The 23,992-nt window shown below is 42.1% G+C and overlaps 1 protein-coding gene across 5 annotated transcripts in view; it reads right to left on the reverse strand.

The window, feature by feature from the left end:
* CD276 (CD276 molecule) overlaps nucleotides 1-23,992 on the reverse strand; it is a 234,831-nt gene that overhangs the window by 180,777 nt on the left and 30,062 nt on the right. The window contains exon 1 of one of the 5 annotated variants that reach the window (XM_030187162.1): nucleotides 2,602-2,628. The exons of the other annotated variants lie outside the window; for them this stretch is intronic. The gene's annotated coding sequence lies outside the window, so the exon portion shown is untranslated. Of the gene's footprint in view, nucleotides 1-2,601; nucleotides 2,629-23,992 lie in introns of those variants that run through there. 5 annotated transcript variants of the gene reach the window in all.

Raw genomic sequence — 23,992 nt, forward strand, 5'->3', positions numbered from 1 at the left:
AAGTGCCAGTCTCAGCTGAACCCAGCCCCATGGCTTGGCATTACATATAAACATTAAAAAAAAAAAAATCCAGACACACAGTGTCCCTTAGTAAGCTGACTCAAAGAAACTGAACAGTCTGCCATATTGATTCCACAAGCAGAAATTAAGAGGTCATAGTTTTGGAGGCTTACATATTTGACTATATGCTTAACGAAATATTTTAGAAAAAAAAGAATCTGTTCACACTAAGAGAACATTCTGACAAGAATCCAGAAAAGATTTGTGTTTATTCTGAGTCTTTTTACACAGGTCAGAACAAAAACTAAATAAAGCTCTGCCCTTTTGGTAAAGAAATAGAAAATATTGAGGGCAGAAAAAGGGCCTCTATCAATTCCTGTTAGATTCTAAAAAAAAGTCACAAGGAGCAGCTGTAATTATCTGGCTTCCAGGACAGCAGACATAACCTAAACTGTCAGATGGAAAGCCATCCAGGGTTCCTATCACCTCATTCCTCACCTTGAAAGAGAGAAGTAATATACTCTGAAAGTGAACAGTATTGCCTCAACTTGAGAAATAAGAACCATTCTTGGACATTTCATAAAATGAAGGATAAAGATGCAACAGTGAGGCAAATGAGGACAATCCAGTCGGAAAAACCAATGTCTAATACAATATTCATCAACCAGAGTTTGTGGCACAAATAAAAGGACTCAACACAGCTGTGTTTTGGCAAACAGTGCTTGCGTCAAGAGCCACACTAGAATAGAGATGTGTCACTGACATGAACCAACAATAAAGAATTACTAAACCAGACTACTGTCTAGATATAAAAGATCAACACGCCTGCCACAATTCCAAAATTCTTGGGGCAGTGTGCTCATCTGTAATCCAGGCAGAAACATTTGGTAGGGTTGAGCAAGAGGTGATTTTCTTCAAGCCAGGAGATAGAGGTCAGGGCATAGTTTAGGTTATCCAGGTTCAGTGACAGGGAATCAGTAGACAAACTACCAGGATATCATCTGCATGATAAAATGCACGCAAGCCAAGATCTTGTATAATGGTAGGAAGAGGGCTTGGAAATAGGTTAAGAAACAGTTATTCTCAAAATGATAGTCCAAGTTTTGTCCAAGGAAACAGTTTTAGGCACTGCAGAAAGTGGGATAATGTCAAGCTTTAATGGGGTCGGTAACAGCATTAATACAGTAGTGTCTTAAATTGAAGCTGCCCTTTCTGAAGCCACAATATAATCCATGCCTGTCTTTCACAGCTAGCCTGCTGTTATGATTGGGGTCTGAACCCCTCTCAAACTTACCTCTTTCCTGGGAGTCAGCTTCTTAGCTGGCTTCTGTTTCTTTCTCTGTCCTTTCTGAGCTGGCTCTGTCTCTCTGTGCCGGCTGCTGCCAGCATGGGGCTAATTGTCTCACTTCACTGCAGCTGTGGGTGCAGTCTGAGTTGCTCTAACTCTCTTTGGGTGTACTGGCTTCAAGTGTTTCACGGTGTTGCATTGGTGTGGGTTGGGCCTCTATGGGTTTCAGTGTGCTCTCTGGGTCAGTGTGCTGTTGCCTGGGTCTAGGGAGTGTGACATCATCAGGGAGGGCCTTGATAAGGAAGTGGTGTTCTGTCCTTCAGAGCCTTCGCAACGTTTGCTTCTGGCTACTTGCTTTAGGTCCAGGTTAGTTTAGTGCAGTCAGTGTGCACTTGTGACATGTGTGTTTGACTTCCCTGTCTTTCCCTTTGGCTCCTCTGCTTTCCCTTTTGCTACGGTGTGTAGCACTGCTGTTAGTGCAGTGCTGGAGTTTGGTGTTGGGAGCACCCTTGTTAGTAAGTGTTTAGGAAGCACCTTTTGTTGTTGGGATATTTGGCTTTCCTGCTTGTTTCCTTGTGCTTGCCCCGCTTTTCCTCATGACCTGTGTTTAGCTGCTGTAGCTGGGTGCTTAGGAAGCACCAGGGTGAGAACCCATGTTTAGCTGCTGCAGCTTGGTGCTTAGGAAGTACCAGTGTTAGGTCTGGCATTTGTCTTCCCTTCCTTTTCCCTTGTGGTTTCCCTGCACTTCTGTTAGTGTAGGGCGTAGGGGCACCCCTGTTAGTTTCTGTTAGGAGCACTGCTGTTAGTGGAGGGCTTAGGAGCTTTTCTGTTGGTGCTGGGCTTAGGAACACTTTTGGTCACTTTAGGAGTTAGGTGCACTTCAGTTACAGCTTGTTCTAGTCCTGGTCCCTGTGTCGTCCAGTAAGTCCTGTCGGCTACTCGAACCCATGAGCTCAACTCCTGGGGGGCTTAGTAGCTAAGTGCAGGTGAAGCTGTGTGGACCAGTCCAGTGTGCTCCAGTCCAGTGTGTTTCGGTCCGGTGTGTGTTCCAGTCCGGGGGATTGCAGTCCAGTGTTCCAGTCCTGTGTCCTCCAGTCCGGGGGATTCCAGTCCATGTGTTCCGGTTCGCTGGGCAGTGCCTCCAGTCCCTGCCGGTGTGCTTACCCAGTGTTGGTTGGTGGGTTTTGCCTGCTGCTGTCGCTCCTCGTCAGCAGCCCAAGGGCTCACGTTTGCTCCAGAGCCCAGCCCCGCGGGCTCTGAACCTGAGAACCTGACAGCCTAGGCTGCATAGCTGGCAATGATCTAGCACCTACCTCTATTCCAGGACAGAAAACTGCCCATCACCAAGAGTTCTGAAGCCAACATTGCCCCCAAGGTACTGCTGCATTCCCCAGCTACTCTAATGATTATGTCCATCTGTAGAGAGTGATCTGGAGAAAATCCAGAATCAATTTTAATTTAGCACAGATAGGAAAAAGGACTCTTCTCTCTTAATACAGCCTTCAGGATGGTAGGAATACCCTGAATCAAATATCACCAGTGGCCCACCTACCCCTATCAATGTTCCCTCTAAGCTGTAGAATCTTCGGGTCACTCACATTTGAAAATGTAATATCAAAGTACAATTCCCCACTGAGATCATGCACGCAGAAGACTCCCGCACAGCTCAGAGGGAAAGTCCATCGACTTTAGGTACCACAAATATATACTCTTCATTTGACAGCTTCACTGGCTCCAACTGCTAGTAGGGTGAAAGTTTATAAATTCTTTTAATGGTGTATCAAAGTAATGCATAGGTTGATCCCTGGATATCAGCAAAGCCAGACTATGCCATCAGAACACAGATGCTAAATGAAGATCCTGAATTATAAGGAAGCAAGATTAGGTGTGACTAGGGCTAGGGTATTTTTAGGGGCATAACATGTGATGTGGAATAGCTTACCTCAAGAGCTACAAGATGAGCAAGATTTTCTCAGGTTTTGTAGGAAATTGAAAGCCCATTTATGTGTATCCACACTTTAGCAGCTTCCTTAGATAGGGGAATGATAATTGAGAGGATATAGAATTTTTCTTATGCTTCAGTGAATGATGTCAGGATGATTTTGGATTGCAAACTTTTCAGATTATTATGATTTTATATGTTTGTATTATTTTAATAGTATTGTACACAGTAATAATATAACCCACCATAATTTATCATTTTCTGGATTACCAAGCTATAAATTATATTTGTAATAAATACATAAATTATCCATTTGTACAAGTAGACCACCCTATTGAGTACGAACCTCAAAGATTTTTGCAAACATTAATGTAGCACTAAATTACATATTTAAAAAAATGTTCACATTGTACAGTAAACGTAGGAGTGGAGAAGTGGTCTAATGGATAGTGCAGCAGGTTTTGATCCTGGCAAGCTGGGTTCGATTCCTACTGCAGCTCCTTGTGACCATGGACAAGTCACTTAAACCTCCATTGCCCCAGGTACAAAAACTTAGCTTGTGAGCCCTCTAGGACCAGAGAAAGTACCTGCATATAATGTGTACAGTGCTGCATACGTCTAGTAGTGCTATAGAAATGATTAATAGTAGTAGTATCAAATGGTTTCCAAATCCTGAGGTGGCTAAAAAAGGAGCTTCAATTGCCATAGGCCATGTAATATTTGCTCCTCTTTTACAAGCTCTTTTCATCTAACCTGGTATACAGGCAACTCAAACACTCCTCATAATGCTGATAAAATCCTACAGAAGGCCCGCATAGTGGTAATATTGCTTCCTTTCCTAGTTTCAAGTTTATTACTATTTGGTATGTCACCTAGCAGAAAATACAATCTAGGTGGTAAACAATCAATACAGAGTTTTAAAATGAAGAAAATAAAAGAAATACAATAAAGTAGGAAAATTAAGAGCATATCTTGTACTGTGCTTCTACAGACCTCGTCAATGTCCTTAACTTAGTGCCAGTAGATTAAGAGACTTTTTGAAAAACTAGGTTTTTGCCATGATGGTTCTAGTTGCAGACTAAGCAGGTGGTCATTCCATAGCATAGAACCTAAAACACTTCTATGTTTTCAAAATAAATCTATTGGAATGAAGGAACCATTAACAGATGTTGAGATTAACACAAACCCCTCTGAAGGGACACCACCTTGTAGTGGTGGAGGGGCTTCAGTGTTTCAATGACTCAGAGGGCTATGCTGAAGGGCTACCCATATCAGATAGGCCACCAAACTGGGAGAGTGGTGAGATGGTGACCTGGAGTTTTTATGCCCAACGGCCCAGCTGCCCTCTGAGGTTCTGTCTTCTTTATGTAAATTTCCTCTCTGCAATTGCATTTTCCTTAACTGAGAGGAAGGGAACAACCGGCGGTCAGCCGCTGATGGCCAGCGTTTTGTCCCCTGAGCAGCAAGTGCGGGACCGCTGCGCATCGAACTGCCCACAGATGAAAGGGTTGGCGAGTCCTTTCATTAGTGCCGGCGAAGGAGCGTCGACACTCTTGGACCTGGAAAAACAACTCGCTCCCAAATTATTCAACCACCATGTCCAAAGGAGTGGAGGAGTGAGTTAGAGGCATATGCTGAAACGGAGGACGTTTACAGCAGAACCTGAATCGGCAGAACCACTCCTAAACACCTCAAGAGAAATCATCTTGGAGTTTTTGGCTTCCGTGGACGTTACATTGAATACCATCTGGAAGGCGCTTCGGGACCTAGCGGCGGTAGTGAATAGTTTTGTTTCAGATATGATCTTGTTGGAGAGTTGCATGGACAATTTGACTGAATCCTCTGAGAGTGAAAAAATTGATATGGCAGATGAAGTTCTGTACAGCCAAGAAGTGGTTATGATCTTGAAAATGATAATGGACCAGAAACTTTGAATGATGGGGTGGATGTTTTTGTGGATGATTAATGTTGAGATTATTGTTTTTCCCAGAGTTCCAGGTATGACTCCTAAAGTTTTCCTCAGAAATATTTCCTTAATTATTACTTGGAAAGGAGTGAAGCCTGTGAAAACTGGGATTGCTTTAATCAGTGGGGTTTGAATTAGAGACTTGAGTATATGTATCGTTAAATAATTTCTGGTTTTTAAAAGAGAGAGTATGTAATCGGATGTATTATTTCTAACTAAAACCTGGACAATAAGTATGTTCTCGATGAAATGAGTTGACTATACGCCGTATTTGGTCTTGAGGAAGCCAACCAGATGATCAATGTGGAATAATGTATTAGATGAGTAATATCTGGGAATATAGAAGGGCCTGATCAGAAGGAAGTAGAAGGAACAACAGGACTACAGTGTGTTTCATATATGAGCAGGGCCCCGCTTGGGGTTGAGATGTTTGGAGTATAACATGATGTTTAAACCGTATGTTTGATAAGTTTATTGACATTGCATTATGGGTACATGTCCTGATGTATGTTATAAGTGATGCGGGAAGGCTGGGGAGGGGGATGGAGACGTGACCTGTTCTCTAACGAGGACTCAGTTTTGGTAGGATTCAGGGGGATAGGGTAGGAAGGGGTGGGGGGTTGGGAGGGGGGAGCGGGAGGGGGGGTCCTTGGTTGTTTGTTTGTTTTTTTACATATATTTCAGTGTCTGGTTCCAAATGGGGTAGTAGTGGAGCGAGAGTGGCCCAGGGGCTGGGCCCTCAATTATTGGGTTCTGCTACATTTCTTCGATCCATGGTCCGTGTGGTAGATGGGATCTATTAAGTTAGTCTCCTGGAATGTGGGGGGGATATCCTCGCCCATAAAGCAAACAAAGGTTTTACAAGCTTTGCAAAGACATAAAGCTATGTTGCCTTTCTTCAGGAGACTCATCTATCAGCGGTGTAGCATGGTAAATTTAAGAAAGGATGGGTAGCGGAGGTGGTGGGCTCACCGGCAGATCATAAAAAGGGGAGGTGCTAATACTCTTTAGAAAAGGGCTCCAAATGCAGATTAAATTGCTCAAGAGTAGCCCAGTGGACAGATATGTACTGGCTGAAGTAATCATAGGCAACAATGCATACATTTTTTTGTAACATCTATGCGCCCAATATTTTTGATCATAAATTCTATAGGACCATTATGGAACTGATGGGTCCCTATCAGGGGGGAAATGTGATCCTGGGTGGGGATTTTAATCTCGATTTTGACCCTCAGATGGATAGATCGGGAAAGCAGCCACCTGGGTTGGGGGCGTCCACCAGAAGCTTGCCCTCCCTCTGCACAGCACTTGATTTGATAGATATCTGGCGAGTTTTACATCCTACCCAGCAAGATTATACACGCTTCAAGAGCACACCTGACACAATCGCGAATCGACTATTTTCTTATCTCTCAAGATCTTTTTTCTAAAGTTTCGTTGGCAGAGATAGGGCCATGTGAGATCTCGGACCATTCAATAATCTGGATGCAGCTGCAACTAGCTGGAGGTAGGGGCAGGGGTCGGAGCTGGCGTTTTCCACTGGAGTTAACTTGGGACCCAAATTTTAGGGCTTTCATAATAGACAAATGGAAGAAATTTGCGAGCCATAACAGTGCCAATCAGTAACAAGCCAGTTTATATTGGGAAACAGCAAAAGTGGTGATGCGAGGAGAGATAATAGCGTACAGGGCTAGATCGAAGAAGATGAGGTATAAGGAGATCCTTAGGTTAGAACAGGAGATCCGGTTGCAGCAGATTAGGTTTGGGAAGGTGTCGACACCCGAAGTGAAGAGGGTTCTTATGGCAACCCAACGGGAGTTGAACGAGTTACTTCATCAGAGGGCAGTGAAGTCCCACCTTTATTATAAATATCAACTTTTCTTGCATGGGAATAAGGCTGGGACTTTATTGGGGAGATTGGTGAAAGGGAGCGGGGGCCCTACGAGAGTTATGCAAGTACGAGCAGATGGGGGGCATCTTCTTAAGCATCCTGGAGAGATAGTAGAGCGCTTTAGGAAATATGATGAGGCACGTTACAGGGATCCAACAGATGTTATACCGGACAGTATGGTATACCTAGACAACCAAGAGCTACCCCAAGTTTCGAAATCGCAGAGGGCGTACCTTAATAGTGCTATTACGGAGGGAGAAGTTATGTTGGCATTTCAACAATGTAAAATACATAAGGCACCAGGCCCTGATGGGTTCAGTATGGCGTTTTACAAGTTGCTACAGGAGTATATGACACCCCCGTTGTTAAATCTATTCAATGATATTGTAAGCTCTTTGAGCAGGGACTGTCTCTCTTTGTTAAATTGTACAGCGCTGCGTAACCCTAGTAGCGCTCTAGAAATGTTAAGTAGTAGTAGTAGATTCCGGGGTCATGTCTGATTCCCTTAATGTGGCGAAAGTAATTGTATTGTTGAAGCCTGGTAAAGATGAGACCGAGGTAGGGTCCTACAGGCCCATATCGTTACTCAATTGTGATGTCAAGGTATACACTAAGATTCTAGCTAATCGGTTGGCCAGGGTGCTTCCAGACCTTATAGTGGCTCCTCAAGTGGTATTTGTGAAAGCCAGGTCAGTGGCAAATAATGTCAGAGCACTTCTGGCCTCTTTGGAGATAGTGGAGAAATAACAGCGCTTCCACACGGAGGTGAGAGGCGCTGTCAGGTCAGTGCAGGGGGCCCAGCACCGAGGGGGGAGGGAGCGGCGGCGAGGAGGGTAGCTGGAAATCTCGCCCGTTTTTATGGGCTTAACGGCTAGTAGATATTATATTTTATTGCAGGCATTGTAGGAACTGTTCAGGAGCTGATTTTTAGACGTAGCTGGGACATGGGTCAAGTATACATTGAGAGTTTTTTTGGAGATCCGAGATGGCCGGACCTCCAGCCCCCCCCCCTCCCGTCGGTCACTGGGGGGAGAGAGGGGTTGACCGCGGCCACTGGACCACCAGGGGGTCATTTTTCTGGGGGTTTGGGAGGGCTGGAGACCCACTGGATCTCCAGCCCTCCCTGAACCTGGCGGGATGGGATCGTCGGGGGGACCGGAGGTCTGCCGGACCTCCAGCCCCCCCCCCCCCCGGTCGCTCGCTGTGAGGAGGGGGGGTTGACTGGCGGCCACTGGACCACCAGGGAGTCATTTTCTGGGGGTTTGGGGGGCTGGAGACCCATCGGATCTCCAGCCCTCCCTGAATCTGGGGGGAGGGGTCATCGGGGGGGACCTCCAGCTCCCTGTTGGCAGGTTTGCTTTGGGGGGGGGGGGGGGAACGGGGGCCTGCCAGCATGCAACTGCATGCTGGACAGGGCTCACCAATCCTCCTCAATGATCTGCAAACCCTAACACCAGCTCGGAGCTGGCGTAGGGTTTGCTGCGGCCAGCGACCCAAATTTTGGCGCGCTGGCCGCTGATCATTGGCGATGAATGAGCTGAGCCCTGTTTAGCATGCATTAGTATGCTACTTGCACAAAGAGCCCTCGAGCGCATTGTTTCACACGCTCAAGGGCTCTAATCATAGGGTGGTAGCAAACGCCAGTGCTAGTATGGCGCTATCAGCCTCTAGCGCCGGCGTCTGCTTTTGATCATGAGGGTATGAATGAATACCTCCTCTGTTTTTAGTTTTTTTTTAATGTGTTATCTATTAGCTCCATGGAGTGCCATTGGATTTTTGTACAATCTTAAAGCACAAATAACCTATTTACTCGTTACCTCACTAATAACTTTAAACGCTATATCAGACCTACTCTCAGCCATTTCTTCTGCAAGTTGAAGAGTTTCTAACTTGATTAGCTTTTCTTCATAAGAATGCTGTTCAAGCCCCTTTTCATTTTGGTCATCCTTTTCTAATTCCATTAAATCTTTCTTTTGATGCCTCAACCTCGACTGCACATAATACTCAGGTAGCAGTAGCACCATGAATCAACAAACAGCATTATGATTTTATTTTCAATTCCCTCCCTAATACTTTACATTCTATTTGATTTTATTTTTGACTGGTGCCACACACTAAGCCAAAGATTTCAACATATTGTCCGCAATGGCACCAAGATCCTTTTCCTGAATGGTGACAACTAATATGGAATGTGACATTATGGGGGGGCTTCTATATATGGTGGAAAACATTTTCACCTAAGCGTATTCTATAAGTGGCGCTTAGATTTAGGCACAGTATATAGAGCTTAGTTAATATCTCAGTGCCTAAACCTACACACATCCATAAACTCTGGAATTCGTTGCCAGAGAATGTGGTAAAGGCGGTTAGCTTAGAGTTTAAACAAGGTTTGGAAGGCTTCCTAAAGGAAAAGTCCATAGACAGTTATTAAATGGACTTGGGGAAAATCCACTATTCTGGGATAAGCAGTATAGAATGTTTTGTACTTTTTTGGGGATCTTGCCAAGTATTTGTGACCTGGATTGGTTACTGTTGGAAACAGGATGCTGGGCCTGATGGACCTTTGGTCTTTCCCAGTATGGCAATACTTATGTACTTATGTATACTGCCAAAAACATGGAATAAATCCCAGCGTGTAGGTTTAGGCACACTGGGCCATATTGTGTGTGTGTAAATTTTGGAACGCCCATGACACACCTATTCCCCACCCATAACCATGCCAATTTTTTGGCTGCACACATCAGAAGTTAGGCACACTGCATTACAGAATACACTTAGCGAGTTGTGTGCGTAAACTCTAATTACTGCCAATTAGTGCTCATTATTGCTTAAGTGCTGTTATCAACACTTAAGTTACGCATGTTACAGAATTCGCTTGTATTTCAGAGCGGATCTCTAGGAGTGCTATACAGAAACCGAGGGTATGTGCCTCTAATTTGCATTACTTTTTTCCTATATGCATCACCTTGCATTTATCCACATTAAATATCCATTTGCCATTTTGATGCTCAACTCCACAGTCTTGCAAGGTTCTTTTGTAGTTCTTCATAATCAAAGCTTGTGATCTAACATCTTTCATAATTCTGAATCACCTCACTTGAGTAGCACTAATTTCTGTATAACGTTAATCCTTCTTGTTGGAGAAGCGGCAGAGCTTCACTGTGCTCACCTCAGAATCTTACTGTTAATAACCCATTAACAGGAACAACTTTAACACTGTCTTGCCTTGAAAATGATAAATTCCCTCCTTGAAGTTCTGGGATTTGTCTTTTTTTTTTGTTCTTCTTTTCAGTAGCATCCCTTGCTTTGCCTTCTGGGACTTGTAGTCCTATATTCTGACTCACAAACAGCTCCTACAAGTATATTTTGAAACTTGTAATCCTGCTTTACTTGATAAGTGCCTCTCCTCACAATCTATTTTGGCACATATGGGAAGTATAAATATAAATCTAATATTATGCATATGTTTTCAACTGCTACTTTGTGTTTTTGTGCAACTGAACATTGCTTTAGGAATCCTACATTAAGATTCCTTCCTTAGCACTGCCCAGTCAGCATTTCTCGCTACCTCTGACTCTGTCATGCTCGAGTCAGACTCGGGCAGAGCAAAAAATGATTTCACTTGCTGGGTTCAGCGAGTGCTGTGTTCCTGTTTCTCTCTGGTTCCCTGGCAGCACATGAGTAGCATGACTCATTTCCTAATTTCATGTGTTTTAACTGTAAAACTTCTTTTATTTCCTTAGATATGAAGGAGGAACAGGAATCAGATCAGCTGCAGTACACAGTTATATAGGCACCTGGTTTTGTGGTATTTATTTTAGGAACCGTATTTCTAATTTTCCAGATGTATTTTTCTTACAGCAGTGGCACACACCCATCTTTCTCAGAAGTTATAAAGATGTTAAAGCACTTTACACCTCGGTCCCTCAAACAGAGGCGCTGCAAGTCCTCTACACTAGATTATTACAGGAAGAACCTAACAATCGTGTACCCACACTGTTTCTTATATCACTCATTGATCTAGCTTTGAAGAAAAACTTTTTTAAATCCCAAAGGAATTTCTTTTCGCAAATTTCCAGTGTGGCAATGGGGGCTACATTTGCCCCCTCGGTGGCAAATCTCTTCATGCAAGAATTTGAATCCAAATGGATTTTGCGCAACCCATTTTCAGAATTTATTGCAATGTGGGTCAGATACATAGACAATATTTTAGTTCTATCGACAGATACTGAGGACAAACTTATCCACTTTTTTGACTGGCTAAACACATGTCATCCAAATATTAATTATCTTCCCACTCAGATTTCGTTTTTGGACATTCTTGTTTCAAAACAAGTAGATCAATTGGTGACAATAGTACACAAGACAGACACAGATCGGAACACTTTTCTTCATTTTGACAGTGATCACTCTTCTTGTCTTAAACGAAGTCTTCCATTCTCACAATTTCTACGCTTCCATCGTATCTGTACTAATGTTTCTGACTTTAAATTGGAGTCTAGAGCATTTAAAACAAGTCTTACAGAACGAGGTTACCCTAAGGATGTGATTCAACAAGCCTACACAAGGGCACGCTCCTCAGATCGGGATTCATTATTTACCCCCAGAGAGAGAGGGGAAGAATCAGAGGATAGCATCACCTGCATTTTAAAACATACACCAGGTATAGCCAAGGTGCATCAGATCATCAGGAAACATTGGCAGATTTTGGAAATGTCGCCCACATTTCTCCAGAAACATCTCCATTTTACTTTTACAAGAAATTTCTATTTAAAGGAAATAATGAGTCCTTCAGACATCATGAAAACAAGACCGAAGCAGATTCCAAAAGGTAGTCATCTGAAATGTTCCCATTGTTTTCTTTGCCAGAATACCTTGGAATTAGAGCAATTTTTCATACATTCCATCACACAGAAAAATATTTTCTTAAATTTCTCATCTTGTACATCAGATCATATAATATACCTAATTATCTGTCCATGCCCCAAGATTTATGTAGGTGAAACTGTTCGCCCTTTAAAAAAGCGTATATCCGAACACAAAAGCTGTCTGAAGCAACGGAGGGAGGAAGCTCCTATCGTATCTCATTACTAAATTTAGGACATGAATTTTCTTCACTAAGGATCTGTTTGATCGACCAGATCCCCATGATTTTTCCTGACAGCTGACACGACTACTACAACGAGAGCAATTTTGGATCTTTACACTCAAAACAGAAGAACCTTTGGGGCTTAATTTGAAATCTGACTAGAGAGGTTTTTTGTAATAAACAATAACTAACAATATATTAATTTTCTAAGAGTTGAATATTTTAGTCTATCTTTTCTAAAGATCTGGTTTACATAATCAATATAATGAAATACAAAACACAAAACAAATACTATGGGACATATAAGATCTTCGTTTAGTAACCAGAGGGCTCTTTTTAGAGGCAAATACATCACACAGCTGATGTGAATAACCTCATAGGATATGACATCATACTTCCCAGACAAACACACTCATAAAGATGAGACATTGCCGCCATTTTACCAAAGATAAGCAAGCAGGACGCAACCAGGAAGAATGCTCATATTGAGAACCTTTATGGCAAGTATTCATATTTGAACTATGAACATTTTAAGCTTTAAAGTTTAAGTTTATGGATCCTGTTTACACATTTTTTATTTTTATGTTGTTCTCACAGTTCTTTTTTCACTTTTACAGATATATTTTTTTACCACACAGTTTTTTGTCTTTGAAGGTTACTCACGCCTTGATACAGCATTACTAGCGAAACCTTGGCCGAAGTCAGTATGTTTGACCGACGACCCACTTGTTGCTTTGCACCTGCACTTGAAAGCTAAGTTACTCTTTTAGTTTTCACATGCTGTATGGATCCCGAGCTGATTCTGTTGAGCTTTTAGCATCTTTTCATTTTGGAACTAAAGGGTTTTTGCCTATGATGATATAATTCCCAGCAGAAGTTTTCTCAACCCTTGTTACTACTAAATAACTACTTGGGTTGGAGGTTCGGACTAAATTCAGAGGCTTTCCCCTTAACCCCCTTTAAAATAGATGCACTCTACAGAATCTATAGTCTATTGTTGAAATGACTATATTTTGCCATTACACGAGAGAGTTTTGTTCTGTTGTATACTTATATATAATACCCTCTCTTCCTCGAGTTGTGATATAAAGTATTATGACTTCATCTCCCCTTACCCCCAACCCCATAGGCGCCCCGTATAAGAGGCTTGGGGAGACTAAGCCTCCCCAGCCCAACCGGAACCTTCTTCCCCTGCTGCCCCCACCCCCCCGAGCTGCAGGCTTCCCCGCTCCCCAGGTCATCTGTCCATCATCTCCAGTCTGCCCTCAGCTCCCCGATAGCCCTCGTTTCCTTCCTGCTGCCGCCGCCCTACCTTTAAATATTGTATTTTTCCTCGAGTCGCAGCACCGGCATTGAAAGCAGCAGCAGGCTCGGCTCCAGCCTTCCCTCACATGATTCCGCCCTCTCGGAAACAGGAAATATGTCAGAAGAGGGTGGAGCCATGCGAGGGAAGGCTGGAGCCGAGCCTGCTGCTGCTTTCAATGCCGGCACCGCGACTCGAGGAAAAATACAATATTTAAAGGCAGGGCGGTGGCAGGAAGGAAACGAGGGCTATCGGGGAGCTGGTTGACGTGGGTGGAGGGGAGGGCAGGGGGGAGAGGAGAGTTGCTGGACATGGGTGAATGGATGGCAGGGGGGAGAGGAGAGTTGCTGGACATGGGTGGATGGAGAGGAGAGGAGGGTTGCTCAACATGGATGGAGGGGAGGGAAGAGTGAGGAAGGAGATGAGATGAGGGAAAAAGGAAGAGAGAAAAACTGCACATGGATGAAGAAAATAGGCAGAAGCTGGATCCACTGGACTGTCAAGTCTGTGGAGGACCCAGCTTTTACTTACGGATGTAGGGCAAGAAATGAAGAAGAAAGGCGGAAAGTAAAGAAATAAATGGAAAGGAAATCCTGGAAACGGAGTTAAGAGGACAGATAGCAGCAGAATCGGATACTGGGCCTGCATGATCAGAAAAACAAAGTCACCAGACAACAAAGGTAGAAAAGATCATTTTATTTTCATTATAGTGTTTGGAATATGTCCACTTTGAGAATTAGGTGCTCAACATTAAAAGCTGATATTTACTTATTTTTGGCATTTTATCCCACATTAAACATGAATTAGGGTGTTTTGTGGCTCTACATGAGAACTGTGATGTTATGATCCCTTGTTTCATATTGTTGACGGTCTGCATTTTCCGTATGGGTGGTATATTGGTGTATTAGGTTCTGCCCAGTGTAATATTTATGGTACAGTAAGGTTCTGAGTGTGTTTTTGCACAAAGTTGTGCATAGTGTTTTGCAGTTGAGCACTTGTGGTTAGCTTTGAGCAACCACTTTACTCTTTGACATATGATACATATCTAATATCTAAATTTAATAAAATGTATTGTGACTTATTTTTTTTTTTCTGTGTGTTATCAGACAATTATGGATTTAAGCCCCACCCCTGGCCCCACTCCCTTTAGCCTCCCCAAACAGTTGGGCCACCAACCACCCCTACAATTTGCAGGAACTAGTGATCTCTGTGTCTGTTACCCCACTTCCCCCCCCCCCCCCCCCCAATGCTTTATTCAGTATGATCCCCAACTCTTAGAAATCTCTTGAAGGAAAGTTTACAGGAATTCTGAGTTGACTTTGAGAAGATGCGTTAATGGGCTCTCTGGGTTTGAAAAAGAAAGACATACTGTGGGGACTTGAACATTTCAAAATGCAGAATTTTGTGTTTTTAAAACATAGCAGTGAGAAGTGAACCAGGGAAGACAGGGTCCTAATCCCACTCCACCCACCAATACTCCTTGTGATCTCTGGGCAAGCTACTTCACCCACTACTGCCTCAGGTACAAGATTAGGCCGCCTGCCCCAGGGGAGCTTATAATCTACTTACAGTACCAAAATTTGCACTCATCATGTACTTTGATAACAAAAGCGCTCAATGATATCTGAAATCCAAATTCAATGTACAGCTCATTAAGCCTGCTTCAGAAGCAAGTCACAACAGATCAGTATAATCCATAAAGTTGTACATTTGGAAAGCGCAAAATAGTCTAAAACTGATATTCCTGCCATCTCATCTAGTCTTGTGCCTCTTATACCTGGAGGAAGCCTGTATGTATGGATACTTACATGAAGAAAGAAAACTTTCTAGTTATTTTTTTGATTGCAAACCACAACCAGATATAACTAAGAAAATTATTTTCTTTTACTTTTAATCCACTTTCCAGGTCCCAGATTACACATCTCGATTCTAAAATAGAACACGGAACATTTAAAATTAACCAATTTTCTGGTTGCTCATAGTTCCTGTGTATGTGAAAAAACACGAATGACTTTTCGATACAGGCTGATCGAATGCCATCTATACATTAACCCTCGTTTACAAAGCTGTGCGCTAGCCGCTGCCGCGTGGCAATGCCAACACAGCTCATTCAAAGTGAATTAGCGCAACAGCAGCCACTTGCGTTGCTTTGTAAACAGGGGGGCTAAATCATTAAGACACGTATTCAGGACAAGAAAGATCCTGAAAAATAAAAATTCAGCAATATAAAGCTCCAGAGTAAATTTGACTAAGATGACTAAAGTAATGCAGCAATTCTGAGATACCAATTTTGTTTAATCAAACGAATTCTGGAATCAGTACTGATGCCAAAAGGACATGTACAAAATATTTAGAGATGGCACACAAATTAAGCCAAGTTGAAAAATGCATACTTACAGCATGACAAAATGTCCCCTTCCTCTATTTGCAAGCTCATGCATATTGGTTTGGGAACAGTGTGAAAGATGAATGAGAATGTTTCTTCATGCCTATGTGTACAGATGGACAGATGGAGCCTACAAAAAAAAAAAAAAGCCCCCACTAACCAAGCATACAATCCTATCATTTAGTGTCTCTCTCGCTTTTTTTTTCTTTTTAAATCAAGGAGACTGTTGCTGAACAACAGAGTTTCTTTTTCCCACTGAGGCTGTTTAAGTCACTTAACCCTCCACTACCTGAGCTACAAACTTGGTGCTAGATTTACTACAGTGTGTTAGTGTATTAATGTGTATCCTTTCTTTCTCTCATCTGTTTAATAACAACACTCATTAACAGCATTAGAACAGGCTAACACAGTACCACACTGCAGTAAATCTAGCCTTTAGATTGTAAGCTACCTGTAGCAGGGGCCTACCTACTATAAATGTACATGCAACTTGCCTTGAGTTCATTTTTGGAATGGCAAATTAAATCAAATTTACATCGACCAGAAAATTACATTGAGACTGAACCGAGGATATGTAAGGGTTGATTTGCGCAACAGGCATCAAGCCCAGTTCAGAGGAATTTGGACAGTTAAACTGTAGTCTTCTCAGGATCCCCCGAGATTCTCCATGGACTGTTTCCAAGTAGTTGGGTTACAAGGAAAGGACATGTAAAACTCCCAGCACTATTCCCTTGGGGAAAACATAATATAAACCAAAACCTCTATTTCAGTTCCTTCAAAGAAGAATTGCAACAGCAACAACCTACTGCTTCTATGAAATACAACAAACTGAACCCTTCAATTTAATCTTTCAGTGACTACCAAAACAGCTGGCATAGTCGTGAAAGAGTCAGCAGTGATAGAAGTAATACCAGTACAGTCACTGAGTCGTTGATTATTTGGGTTCGTGTGATGGGTCTAAGGAGTGTGATCAACTGATACAAAAAGAACACGAACAGAATTTTTTTTAGATGTTAAAACTCAGGAGAAATAGAAAAATAATCCACAGGTTGTCCACATGGTAGAGTGCTGACCTTCTTGGAAAAAACTGATGGTTCTCAGAGATAGGTTAATATAAGCCCTACCCTGAAACACTCTCTACTATAATGGTACTGAACCAAAACACATAGCTAAGGGACCACTGTTGAAATTTCATTTCAAGAAATACTAAATGTCAGCATATCCTGCTTTGTTTAATATTTAAATTTTAAAGAAAAAGGAAAATAAAGAGTAGACTAGTAGTGCAGCAGACTTTGATCTTGGAGAACGGGGTTTGATTCCCACTACAGCTCCTTGTGACTCTGGGCAAGTCACTTAACCTTCCATTACCCCAGGTACAAAATAAGTACCTGTATAAATAAGTACACCGCTTTGAATGTAGTTACAAAAACCACAGAAAGGCGGTATACAAGTTCCAGTCTCTTTTATTTCATTTACAACTTCCCAGACTCAGCCGGCTTGTATGTACTGCAAGATTTAAAAAAAAAAAAGTCATCCAAGGCTTACTGTGCCCTACAACTCAGCAAAACTGAAAGTAGCTATTTTAAGGGCAACAAAACATTTTTGTTAGGAAAATAAAGTAGGTCGCTTTGATTCTTCAAAAAGCAGATGAAAAAGGTAAGGAAAAAGATCAGCTTTCATATATAACAAGAGATCACAGAAAGAAAAAAAGCCAAAGCTAAGATAAGCTGGTAAAGTAGTCAAGAAGGCAAAGATACTTCTGTATTCACTGATGAAGGTCCAGGAGTAAAACCATAGAAGACAAACACAAATAGGGACAGAAGTGATACTCTGAACAATTTTCTGAAGACTATGTGAGAAGCTAGCTAAAGATAGACAATGTGGTGGAGCTGGATGTGACGCAACCAAAGGCACTGAAAGAATAAAAGGGAAATTCTGGTGGCTCTGTCGTCTCATTTTTAAATGCTTCTTTAGAGACAGGAGAGTCCTGGAGAACTAGAAAAGGATGGATGTGGTCCCTCTCCACAAAAATGGAAATAAGGAGGAGGTTGGGAACTACAGGTCAGTTATAATGTCTGTGGTGAGTAAATTAATGCAGTTTCTGGAATCAAATTAATTGCAGGGACTGAGGTAACTTTGAGGCATATTTTCAAAGCACTTAGAGGCATATTTTCAAAGCACTTAGCCTTCCAAAGTTCCATAGAAACCTATGGAACTTTGGAGGGCTAAGTGCTTTGAAAATATGCCTCTTAGCCTTCCAAAGTTCCATAGGTTTCTATGGAACTTTGGAAGGCTAAGTGCTTTGAAAATATGCCTCATGGTTTTACTAGAGGCTCATCTTGACAGACAAATCTGATCAATGTTTCACTGACTGAGATCCCTTGGTATGGCCCTAAACTAACTGATAAGGTTAGAAACTAGTCGAATGGGAGGTGACAAAGGATAGCAGTAAACGGAATTCACTCAGAGGAAAAGGGAATTACTAGTGGTGTGCTGCAGGGACTAGATCTTGGTCCAGTTTTTTTTGTTTTTTTTTATTCCCCCTAAAAAGTTTTGTAAGCAATATTGCAGAAGAGCTCTCTGGTAAGGATTTGCCTCTCTGCAGATGATACTAAAATCTGCAATAGGGTAGATAACCCACTTGGTGTGGAAAACAAGAAGGAAGATCTAGCAAAACCTGAAAAATGGTCTAGAATTTAGCTATAAAGATTAAATGCTAAAAAAAAGTAGAGTCAAGATTATGGGCTACAAAACCCAAGGGTGTGATGCAGTATAGGAAGTCAAGTATTCCTGTACATGAAAGAAGAGCAGGACTTAAGAGGTGATCATATCTGATGATCTTAAGGTAACCAAGCAGGTAGAAAAGGCAATGGCAAAAGCCAGAAGGATGCTTGGATTTAAAAGACGAAAAATGACCAGCAGGAAAAAGAAGTGACAGTGCCTCAGCATAAGACTCTGGTGAGGCCTCATTTAGAGTACTATGTACAATTCTGGAGAGACTGCACAGTCCATAAGAGCATAACAGTATCCTGTCTTCCAAACAGTGGCCAAGCCAGGTCACAAGTACCTGGCAGAAACCCAAATCGTGGCAACACTCCATACTACAAATCCCAGGGCAAGCAGTTGCAGACTATGGACCTTTCCTCCAGGAATTTGTCCCAAACTTTTTTAAACCCAGATACGCTAACCACTGTTACTACCTCCTCCAGCAAAGAGTTCCACAGCTTAACTATTCATTGAGTGAAAAAATATTTCCTATTTGTTTTAAAAGTATTTCCATATAACTTCCTCAATTGTCCCCTAGTCTTGGTACTTTTGGAAAGAATAAAAAAAAAATTGATTTACTTCTCCTCGTTCTACACTACTCAGGATTTTGTAGACCTCAATCATATCTCCCCTCATCCATCTCTTTTCCAAGCTAAAGAGCCCCAACATCTTTAGCCTTTCCTTGTATGAGAGCAATTCCATTCCCTTTATCATTTTAGTCGCTCTTCTTTGAACCTTTTCTAATTCCGCTATATCTTTGAGATACGGTGACCAGAACTGAATGCAAAACTCAAGGAGCGATACAAAGGCATTATAGTATTTTCAGTCTTATTCACCATCCCTTCCCTAATAATTCCTAGCATTCTGTTTGCTTTTTTGACCGCCGCCCCACACTGAGCAGAAGATTTCAGAGTATTATCTACAATGACACCCAGATCTATTTCTTGAGCGCTGACCCCCAAGGTGGACCCTAGCACCAGGTAATTATGATTCAGATTATTCTCTCCAATGTGCAGCACCTTGCATTTGTACACATTAAATTTCATCTGCCATTTGGACGCCCAGTCTTCCAATTTCCTAAGGTCTTCCTGCAATATTTCACAGTCCGCACGTGTTTTAACAACCTTGAATAGTTTTGTATCATCTGCAAATTTGATCACCTCACTCGTTGTTCCAATTTTCATATCATTTATAAATATGTTAAATAGTACCAGCCCCAATACAGATCCCTGTGGAACTCCACTGTTCATTCTCCTCCATTGAGAGAAATGACCATTTAACTCTACCCTCTGTTTTCTGTCAAATAACCAATTCCTAATCCACACCAGAACCTTGCCTCCTATCCCACGACTCTATTTTTCTCAGGAGTCTCTCATAAGAAACTTTATCAAAAGCTTTCTAAAAAATCTAGATACACTGTATCAACCGGCTCACCTTTATCCACATGTTTTACACCCTCAAAGAAATGAAACAAATTGGTAAGGCAAGACTTCCCTTGGCTAAACCCATGCTGACTCTGTCCCATTAAACCATGTTTGTCTACGAGTTATTCTATTCTTTATAATAGTTTCCACTATTTTGCCTGGCACTGACGTCAGGCTTACCTGTCTATAATTTCCCTTATCACCCCTAGAACCCTGAGGACAGCTATTAAAATAGTCAGTGGTTTTCATCATAAATTATATAGGGACAGACTTAAAGCTCTCAATATGTCTATTTTGGAAGAAATGTGGGAGAGAAGCAATGATATAGAGGTATTTAAATACCACCATGGCATAAATGCACATGAGAAAAAGCCGCAATATGTATAAAAGTCCTTGCAAGATGGGTAGTATATAAAGTCCCATCCCCTTTCACTTTCCTTGACTCCAAATATAGTGTGGTGAAAGGGCTAAGTGAACCAAGGTTGAGTTTGCAGGATTCATCCAAATAGCAGGAACCATTAGAGAGAGATTATAGATCTCAACTATTAATGCCAGTGTGAACAAGTCCAACATTATAACTAGTGCGGGATCAGCGTGCAGGAAAGACTGGGGATTGCTCCTATCCCTTGTGAATACCAGTGGGTGAGAGAAAATGACAGCAGGTAAAGACCATATGTCCTATCCAGTCTGTTCATCCATACTATCCTATCCTCTATTCCTTTTTCACACTTTCTTGAATTCAGATACAGTCCTTGTCTCTACCTCCTCCACTGGGAGGCAGTTCCATGCATTCACCACCCATTTCACATTCACAAAGAAGTATTTCCTTAGATTGCTCCCAAGTCTATCCCCTTTTACCTTAATTCTGTGCCCCTTTTCTTCCCGAATTTGTCAATTGGAAGAGGTCTGCCTCATGTGCATTTATCCTCGCAAAATGAGTAGTGTGACCAGCAGAGCTCTTCAAAGATCAACAGGATGACAAAAAGCCAGATGAAAAAAAGTTTATTCTTAAAATACCAGACACGGCATAGTGTTTTGGCCAAGTGAACCCTGTTTGCAGCAATCACTCTTTTCCGGGTTATCTTTTTTGCCTTTTAATTTCGCGTCTTTTTCAAGACAGCCTGTGTTTTAAACATACAAGCCTATAGACATTGGCAACCAGTACTAAGACCCCTGAGGCAGGCACTTGGCAGAAACACAGTGCCGTGTCGGGTATTTTAAGAATAAAGCTTTTTTTCATCTGGCTTTTCGTCCGTCTGTTGTTCTTGGAAGAGCTCTGCTCGTCACACTACTCATTTTGCGAGGATAAATGCACATGAGGCAGACCTCTTTCAATTGACAAACTCGGGAAGAAAAGGGGCACAGAATTAAGGTAAAAGGGGATAGACTTGGGAGCAATCTAAGGAAATACTTCTTTGTGAATGTGAAATGGGTGGCGAATGCATGGAACTGCCTCCCAGTGGAGGAGGTAGAGACAAGGACTGTATCTGAATTCAAGAAAGTGTGAAAAAGGAATAGAGGATAGGATAGTATGGATGAACAGACTGGATAGGACATATGGTCTTTACCTGCTGTCATTTTCTCTCACCACTGGTATTCACAAGGGATAGGAGCAATCCCCAGTCTTTCCTGCACGCTGATCCCGCACTAGTTATAATGTTGGACTTGTTCACACTGGCATTAATAGTTGAGATCTATAATCTCTCTCTAATGGTTCCTGCTATTTGGATGAATCCTGCAAACTCAACCTTGGTTCACTTAGCCCTTTCACCACACTATATTTGGAGTCAAGGAAAGTGAAAGGGGATGGGACTTTATATACTGCCTTTCTGTAGTTACAATCAAAGAGGTTTACATATTATTTACAGGTACTTATTTTGTACCTGGGACAATGGAGGGTTAAGTGACTTACCCAGAGTCACAAGTTGCACAGCAGTTCATCAGTATCAAAGCCCGTTGCACTAACCACTAGGTCAGTGATGCTGAACCTATGGCATGCGTGCCAGAGAGGGCACGCAGAGTCCTCTCTGTTGGCACGCGCACCGTCGCCTCACCCACCAGAAGTTTGTTCCCTCCTCGAGTTCCAGGACACCTCCCTCTGAATTTTAAAAGTCATCTATTTTACCTCGTCGGGGTTAGGGCGGCAGCATGCAGGCTCGGCGCTTAGTTCAGTTTTCCCTTCTCTCTCAGCTCCCGCCCTTGCGGAAACAGGAAATGAGGGTGGGACCAGAGCTGAGAGAGAAGGGGAAACTGAACTAAGCACCGAGCTGAGCCTGCATGCTTTTTACCGGTGCTGCCGCCCTAACCCTGACGAGGTAAGATAGATGACTTTTAAATTTTGGAGGGAGGGGGGCCTGGAACTCGGAGGCAGGTGGAGAGGGGAATGCACCACCTGTTAAATTGCCCTGTTGGCACTTTGCGATAAATAATTAGATTTTGGGTTGCTGTTTGGGCACTCGGGCTCTGAAAGATTCGCCATCACTGCACTAGGTTATTCTTCCATATAGAAGGAAGAGATCAATAATTGTTTTTGCTAGATAAGCAGCATTTTTTTTCTAAAACAATCACTGTTGGCATTCTGCTGCCTAGAAATGGGAGCTTGACTGTAATAAAACTGCATGATGAGAACGAGCACTGGAAACCCACTGTGATGTCATTCGCTGTTATGAAGGACAGGTCATTCTGTTTGAAGACTTCTGCTATCTCTTGCACAGCTTTCACAATGAAGCTTTGAGGGTGAGTGCTTGAAATAATAATAATCAGTCAGTAAAGTTTTTGAGGGATAGACATCCTCAGGAATTGGCAGGACAGAAACTTTGGCTGGACCAGCAGAATCATCACAAGGACTGCATGTTCTCAGCATGTGATTTAAACACTGCCCTCCAAAAGTAGAGCTGTAGCTTTTAGAGTAATTGTGGAATTATTTCTTCAATGTTAACATTTAAAAGATGCTTTTGTGGTACTTTTCAGAACTCTCTCCTTAATATTAAAAATTAAAAAAAAAACTCAGATATATTTTGCTATTGAACTTTGGCTGTGTTTCATCCCAAAGTCTGGAAATAGTCACTTGGTCCTTGGCTGCTGAACAGCAACACTGGATTCTGTTATTGGATAGACCAAACTGCACCAAAAACAAGCTGAGCCACTCTTCCTACTCCTGCTTTATTCCCTTTATACCTTATTGTTCCCATCTTAGTGCATGAGGAAACCCCTACTCCTAATTGCCTTCGGGAAATCTGAACTACAAATTCCATCCTGCAATGATAAAATTGTAAGCACAGTATTCATACTGTAATATTGTTTATACCATTGGTTTCCATGCAGGATCTTAATATAACTATCTATCTCTGGAGTTCTTTTTTCTGTGGCGACATGCTGTGACCACCAAGGTACAAAGTATATCAAATATTAAAGATGGCAAAAAGTCAAGCAGTATCACAGTCCTGCATGGAATCTTCATGAATAGAAATTAAATGCGTTACAGAGTGGGTATCCTTGATCAGGATGAGCAGTGAAATATTAACACAAATTAGGAAAACTAACAAAATTAGCATCACAAAAATGGGAAACTTCAACTATCTTGTACTGACTGAGTACGTGTCTCCAGAGAGCATGCTAGAGAGAAACTTTCTGAGAAGTTCCGAGAGAAGAGGACATTTCTCTGGTAAGTGAACACTATTTTGCTTTGTGCACTTAAAGATTGGCATTTTAAAGGAGGAATTGTAGGTTAGTGATAGGCAAAATAAAAATATAAAAAGTGAATTTTTATCAACTAATCTCCATAGTCTTTTCCATATTGCTTTAAAAATTTTATACCACAGCATTAACAGAGAGAATCTAGCAGGCACGGCAGGATCTAGTTTAGGAGGGTTTTAGATCTGTTAGGAACTGGGCAACATTCTGGGGAAGGGGGAGCCAATTCCGAAAGGATGGGCTC

Source organism: Microcaecilia unicolor, chromosome 1 (genome assembly GCF_901765095.1).
Source record: "Microcaecilia unicolor chromosome 1, aMicUni1.1, whole genome shotgun sequence".
Lineage (NCBI taxonomy): Eukaryota > Metazoa > Chordata > Amphibia > Gymnophiona > Siphonopidae > Microcaecilia > Microcaecilia unicolor.